We start from the raw sequence: 6,681 nt of genomic DNA on the forward strand, positions 1-6,681 counted from the left end.
TGTTCACTTTACATTAAGGTTTGCTTTCACATGTTACTATCGTTTGTAATTCATTAATAAATGGTTCACAGGTGTTCACTTTACAGTAAGGTTCGCTTTCACATGTTACTAATGTTTGTAACTCATTAATAAATGGTTCACAGGTGTTCACTTTACATTAAGGTTCGCTTTCACATGTTACTAATGTTTGTAACTCATTAATAAATGATTCACAGGTGTTCAGTTTACATTAAGGTTCACTATAGCAAGTTATTAACGTTTATAGATCATTAATAACTGGTTCACAGATGTTCACGCTACATTAAGGTGCACTTTCACAGGTTATTAATGTTTATAAATCGTTAATTAATGGTTCATTACATTAAAGTTCACAGGTAATATTGGAATTAAAATGTTCAATATTAATATCTCATCAAGTTATGGTTGTGCTTTTATGATTTGTCCCTCAAAATAAAAATCAAGATGATAATTTAATCTTGATAAACAAAATATATAAGTGTCTAATCATTGCTTTGGATAGGCATCATGACGTTTGGATAGGCAAACATCATCACGTTTGCGGATAATCATGGGTAAGGTACAGAGTAGATTCTGGTAAGAAACATTGTAAGAAAAGTGACATGAGTCATGAGATTTAAATGAGAAAACCATAAATATATCACCCTTTAGTTTTGCTAAAATAGTAAATTTTTGCTGCATCATGAATAAAATCAGGAATCTGGTTTTGAGTGAAATAAGTATTAATGAATATATTTGTTAAGCATTTATAATGTGAGTTAAAAATGGCTCACTATTTGGCAGGTATTTCATCAAAATCACCCTTTTATTCATGCATTTATAACTGCATATCAATGATTTATAATACATTTGTAAGTGAGTTATTAGTCATTTATTAACACCTTTATAAACCCTCTATAAAGGGAACCTTAACTTACAGTGTTACCATTAATTCAGTTGAGCTTTTCAGTTAATTCAGTTTTAGCCCCAAAAAGCCACACATTGTGGGATATCTCTGCTGCTTATGTTTTGGCTCAACTCCCACAGTGCTTACACACAAACAAAAACATGCTAACTCCATCTTGTGAAGCATGAATGCTGCTGACAAAATCTGTCTGCGGAAAGGAGAATTTTTCTCTGTTTCCAGCTTCCATTTCATCCTCTTTTCCCATGTTCAGCCCTTCTAAGCCTACCCTTGGGTTTCAGTCACAGCAAACTGACCATCAAAGCCCAATGTCCGCACTTGTGGAAACAATCCAAGCCGTGGTCTGTGAAGGCATAAGCTTGTCTTTGGATCCAGGACTGATGGCTAGCATCGCCAGAGTAGCTGGACCAGCACAGAGAGAGCGAGAAGCTTTGATCTGTCGTCCGAACGGTTCCAAGAGACTCAGCCACTGTAAAAAACATGGATAATGTGGTTACCAAAACCCCTTCTAGACACCTCTCCCTCACAAGCTGACACCAGGATCAGGGACAAAATGTGTTGTGAAGGCAAACAGACAACAGGATTTTCATTTCTGAATGTGTCAGCAGCAGCCAGAGATGGCAGGGCTTTAGAATCGTATTCTTGGAGAAATTACTAATTAATTACAAAAATGTAATCAGCAACCCAATCCAAATATCACAAATAAAGCCCATTTCACGCTCACCGCATGCATAAGCAGCACATACAGTAAGTGGCGCTGCAGCGAAACTGCAACAGCAGGCTTGTGTTGAGCTTTCACATTGTTTATTCTTTATATAGAACTGCAGGAAATTAAAGTGAGTTCTAGTTGACTATTTTTATGTTAATTCATATTCATGTAGCCGAAACCCCAGAGTGGAACTAAAAATTGCTTAATTTTTTTGGAATCAGTGTTTTTCTGACTGATTTTCTATTTGAAAAACAGTAGACAAAAAGTACCCTGACCTACTGCTTATGCTGTAATTCTGGAGTGCGCATTTAATGGACACTTTACTATCCCATAAGGCCACAGAAGAGCAATGCCAGTAAAGTGACTGAACCGATGCTGGCAGTTCTTATGACAATAACAACAAGAAAAATGTAGTCTGAATTTCATTCAAACTTCTCTTATAGAATGTATATTTTTGATGGTCATGAAGTAAACTCAAATTAAAATTTAGTACCTACATTGGAGAAATGAACACTAGACGATGTAAAACAATTACAACTTCTGTTCCTTTTCACATAAATTATGATTACGGGGCAAATACTGATGAATAAAAGTTTATTTTGCACAGTTTCTTTGCATAATACTATAGTATAACCTCAAAACACTTTTACCACAGTGTGTGATTTGTAAACTAATACAATTTAAAATTTGCATCACATAATTCGCTCCGTATGTATGGCTTTACTGGCATAGTAAACTTGTTCGATAACTCACCTGCTACAGTGTTGCACTTGAAATGCACAGCGATCTGGTATGAAATCTGTGAAACACGAGACAATAAAAGTGAAAACTCAAAGACTTCTAGAAGCAATGGCATTGTTCCATGAGCAAATGTTTTGTTTTGTTTTGTTTTGTTTTGTTTGCAACATTATCGGTTAAGTTTAGGGTTGGGTTTAGTGTGGGTGATATGTTAATTTCAAATGCAACATTTATTTTCTGAACATACCATGATACATAAAACAAACAAAGTAACAAAACGTTGCCACAGTAAAAATCAGACACTGGAAGCAGGAAGTAGAACGAATTAATGTGCACAATTTACTTAAAGCGAGGGAACTAATTATTATATTGAGCGCACAATTTACTTAAAGCAAGGGAAATAATTATTATATTGATGTAACGTCATGCCAGCAGAGGGAGCCCTATCCCGGGTACTGACTGTGTGCCGCTCCCTCTGCTTCACTGGTTACTTCCTGTTTGTGAGACATTTAGCATGGCCTGGCTAACAGGCCATCGCAAAGTATTGCCAGTCTACCTGCCTTACTGAGCGTTCTATCATCTTGTGCATGACCATTGCCTGCCTGTTTTCGTTTATTGGATTATCCCTTTGCTCTGCCGTTTGGATTGGACTGCCTTCCTGTGTACTATCTCTGCCTGCCTCAAGTTTATGCTATCTGCCTGCCGATTTGGACTTGTTTGCTGTGGATTTTAATAAACAACGGCATATGGATTCAAACTCGGCTTCCGCCTCTTTACAATTGAGTGCACAACTTACTTAAACTGCGGGAGCGAATTAGTAAATTGTGTGCACAATTTAGTAAACCAAGGGAACGAATTAGTAAATTGTGCGAACTAAATGTACTTTTCCCCCCCTGCTTGTGCGGGTCTTCATATTTAATAAACCTGCATCTGCAATGAAGAAAAAATAATTGTATCGCTGATAGCGCCTCTTGTGGTCGTGCAGCAAAAGAAAAAAGAGTCACTCTTTTCTAATGAGCCTGGTTTGCTTTATACAGTACCTCACAGTTCACTGCACTGCCCTGTCTGGTGTTTTTGCATTCCAGTGTGTTGATTTTCCATTGTTTTGCTATGTAACAATGCATTAAATGAAGTTAGAAAAAAAAAGGTTTTAAAAGTTTAGCACTGAGTAATATTAATTAACAAATTTTGTACCTACATTGGATAAATGAACACTAGACGAAGTAAAACAATTACAACTTCTGTTCCTTTTCACATAAATTATGATTACGGGGGAAATACTGATGAATAAAAGTTTATTTTGCACAGTTTCTTTGCATAATACTATAGTATAACCTCAAAACACTTTTACCATAGTGTGTGATTTGTAAACTAATACAATATTAGATAACTCACCTGCTACAGTGTTGCACTTGAAATGCACAGCGATCTGGTATGAAATCTGTGAAACACGAGACAATAAAAGTCAAAACTCAAAGACTTCTAGAAGCAATGGCATTGTTCCATTAGCAAATGTTTTGTTTTGTTTGCAACATTATCGGTTAAGTTTAGGGTTGGGTTTAGTGTGGGTGATATGTTAATTTCAAATGCAACATTTATTTTCTGAACATACCATGATACATAAAACAAACAAAGTAATAAAACGTTGCCACAGTAAAATCAGACACTGGAAGCAGGAAGTAGAACGAATTAATGTGCACAATTTACTTAAAGCGAGGGAACTAATTATTGTATTGAGCGCACAATTTACTTAAAGCAAGGGAAATAATTATTATATTGATGTAACGTCATGCCAGCAGAGGGAGCCCTATCCCGGGTACTGACTGTGTGCCGCTCCTTCTGCTTCACTGGTTACTTCCTGTTTGTGAGACATTTAGCATGGCCTGGCTAACAGGCCATCGCAAAAAGTATTGCCAGTCTACCTGCCTTACTGAGCGTTCTATCATCTTGTGCATGACCATTGCCTGCCTGTTTTCGTTTATTGGATTATCCCTTTGCTCTGCCGTTTGGATTGGACTGCCTTCCTGTGTACTATCTCTGCCTGCCTCAAGTTTATGTTATCTGCATGCCGATTTGGACTTGTTTGCTGTGGATTTTAATAAACAACGGCATATGGATTCAAACTCGGCTTCCGCCTCTTTACAATTGAGTGCACAACTTACTTAAACTGCGGGAGTGAATTAGTAAATTGTGTGCACAATTTAGTAAACCAAGGGAACGAATTAGTAAATTGTGCGAACTAAATGTACTTTTCCCCCCCTGCTTGTGCGGGTCTTCATATTTAATAAACCTGCATCTGCAATGAAGAAAAAATAATTGTATCGCTGATAGCGCCTCTTGTGGTCGTGCAGCAAAAGAAAAAAGAGTCACTCTTTTCTAATGAGCCTGGTTTGCTTTATACAGTACCTCACAGTTCACTGCACTGCCCTGTCTGGTGTTTTTGCATTCCAGTGTGTTGATTTTCCATTGTTTTGCTATGTAACAATGCATTAAATGAAGTTAGAAAAAAAAAGGTTTTAAAAGTTTAGCACTGAGTAATATTAATTAACAAAATGTACTTACTATTAAGTTTAGGATTAGGCTTTGGTTTTGGGTTATTGCATTTAATTATGCATATCTCACTGTTATTATTAAACTAAGTACATGTAACAAAGTTTTAAGTTATAAAAAAAAGTCACAGAATGAATCAGTAAATACATTTGATTGCGTCAAGTCAAGTGTAGCTTCTATTATAGATCTATGATAATAGCAGTGATCTGTTTTTGTATGTCATTCATTGTATATAATAGATATTTGTTTCCTGATTATACAACATTACATGTTCTGTTACATACCATTCACATATTCCCTACGCACTCAATACCTGCTTTTTGATTACCTATGTTCTTTATAAAAGTGGAATTATTTGCTTTTGTGCTTCCCTGATTAGTGCTTTATTAAATAATCATATTTTAATGTTGCCATGGACATATCTGTTTTGAAACACAGTATCCTCCTTCAGCCCTCATATCACTGTGGCTCATTCGCTACTCAGTTTCACAGGATGCATTAAGGTTTTAAAAGTTTAGCACTGAGTAATATTAATTAACAAAATGTACTTACTATTAAGTTTAGGATTAGGCTTTGGTTTTGGGTTATTGCATTTAATTATGCATATCTCACTGTTATTATTATACTAAGTACATGTAACAAAGTTTTAAGTTATAAAAAAAAGTCACAGAATGAATCAGTAAATACATTTGATTGCGTCAAGTCAAGTTTAGCTTCTATTATAGATCTATGATAATAGCAGTGATCTGTTTTTGTATGTCATTCATTGTATATAATAAATATTTGTTTCCTGATTATGCAACATTACATGTTCTTTTACATACCATTCACATATTCCCTACGCACTCAATACCTGCTTTTTGATTATCTATGTTCTTTATAAAAGTGGAATTATTTGCTTTTGTGCTTCCCTGATTAGTGCTTTATTAAATAATCATATTTTAATGTTGCCATGGACATATCTGTTTTGAAACACAGTATCCTCCTTCAGCCCTCATATCACTGTGGCTCATTCGCTACTCAGTTTCACAGGATACATTATCATTGAAACGCTGGACCGCACAGATGTCTGCTGATGGAGAATGATTCATTCATACTTGAACTGGGACATAATGCAAAGAGCACTTCCTTGATTATACGGCCATCAGGGAACACATCCCGGCACAGGCTGGTGGCTAATGCAGCCCAGCTGTATTATTGAATCAATTGTATATGCTGGTTGGAGAGAATCTAATGGTGTCCTCTTGGAAATGTGGGTAGCGGTCCACTTTTCCACAAACAGATACGTTGTGTGAACTTGTGTTAGCTCAAGACCAAGTGCCTGTTTTATGTGATCTAAATGAGACAGGAAGCATCCTCATTTTTAAAAATCAGCCTGACTCTGAAAAGAACAGGCTTGTTTGTTCATGAATCAGACTCTTTGTGATTTCTTCTGCCAGCTCGTTTCCAAGAATAGGCCTACATAATGTTAAGATAATTAACCTTAAAATAAATAACATTTCTGCACTCGTTTAACCTTTACTGACATGTAATGTTTACTTTGTTTGCCATGGGCCACAAAAGGCGTTTTCTCTGACATGCTGTGACTGACAATATACAGTGGGTACGGAAAGTATTCAGACCCCCTTAAATTTTTCACTCTTTGTTATATTGCAGCCATTTGCTCAAATCAGCAGCCATTTGCTAAAATCATTTAAGTTAAATTTTTTTTCCTCATTAATGTACACACAGCACCCCATATTGACAGAAAAAACACAGAATT

The sequence above is a fragment of the Sinocyclocheilus grahami genome, unplaced genomic scaffold, assembly GCF_001515645.1.
Source record: "Sinocyclocheilus grahami isolate Dianchi unplaced genomic scaffold, SAMN03320097.WGS_v1.1 scaffold2234.1, whole genome shotgun sequence".
Classification (NCBI taxonomy): Eukaryota; Metazoa; Chordata; class Actinopteri; order Cypriniformes; family Cyprinidae; genus Sinocyclocheilus; species Sinocyclocheilus grahami.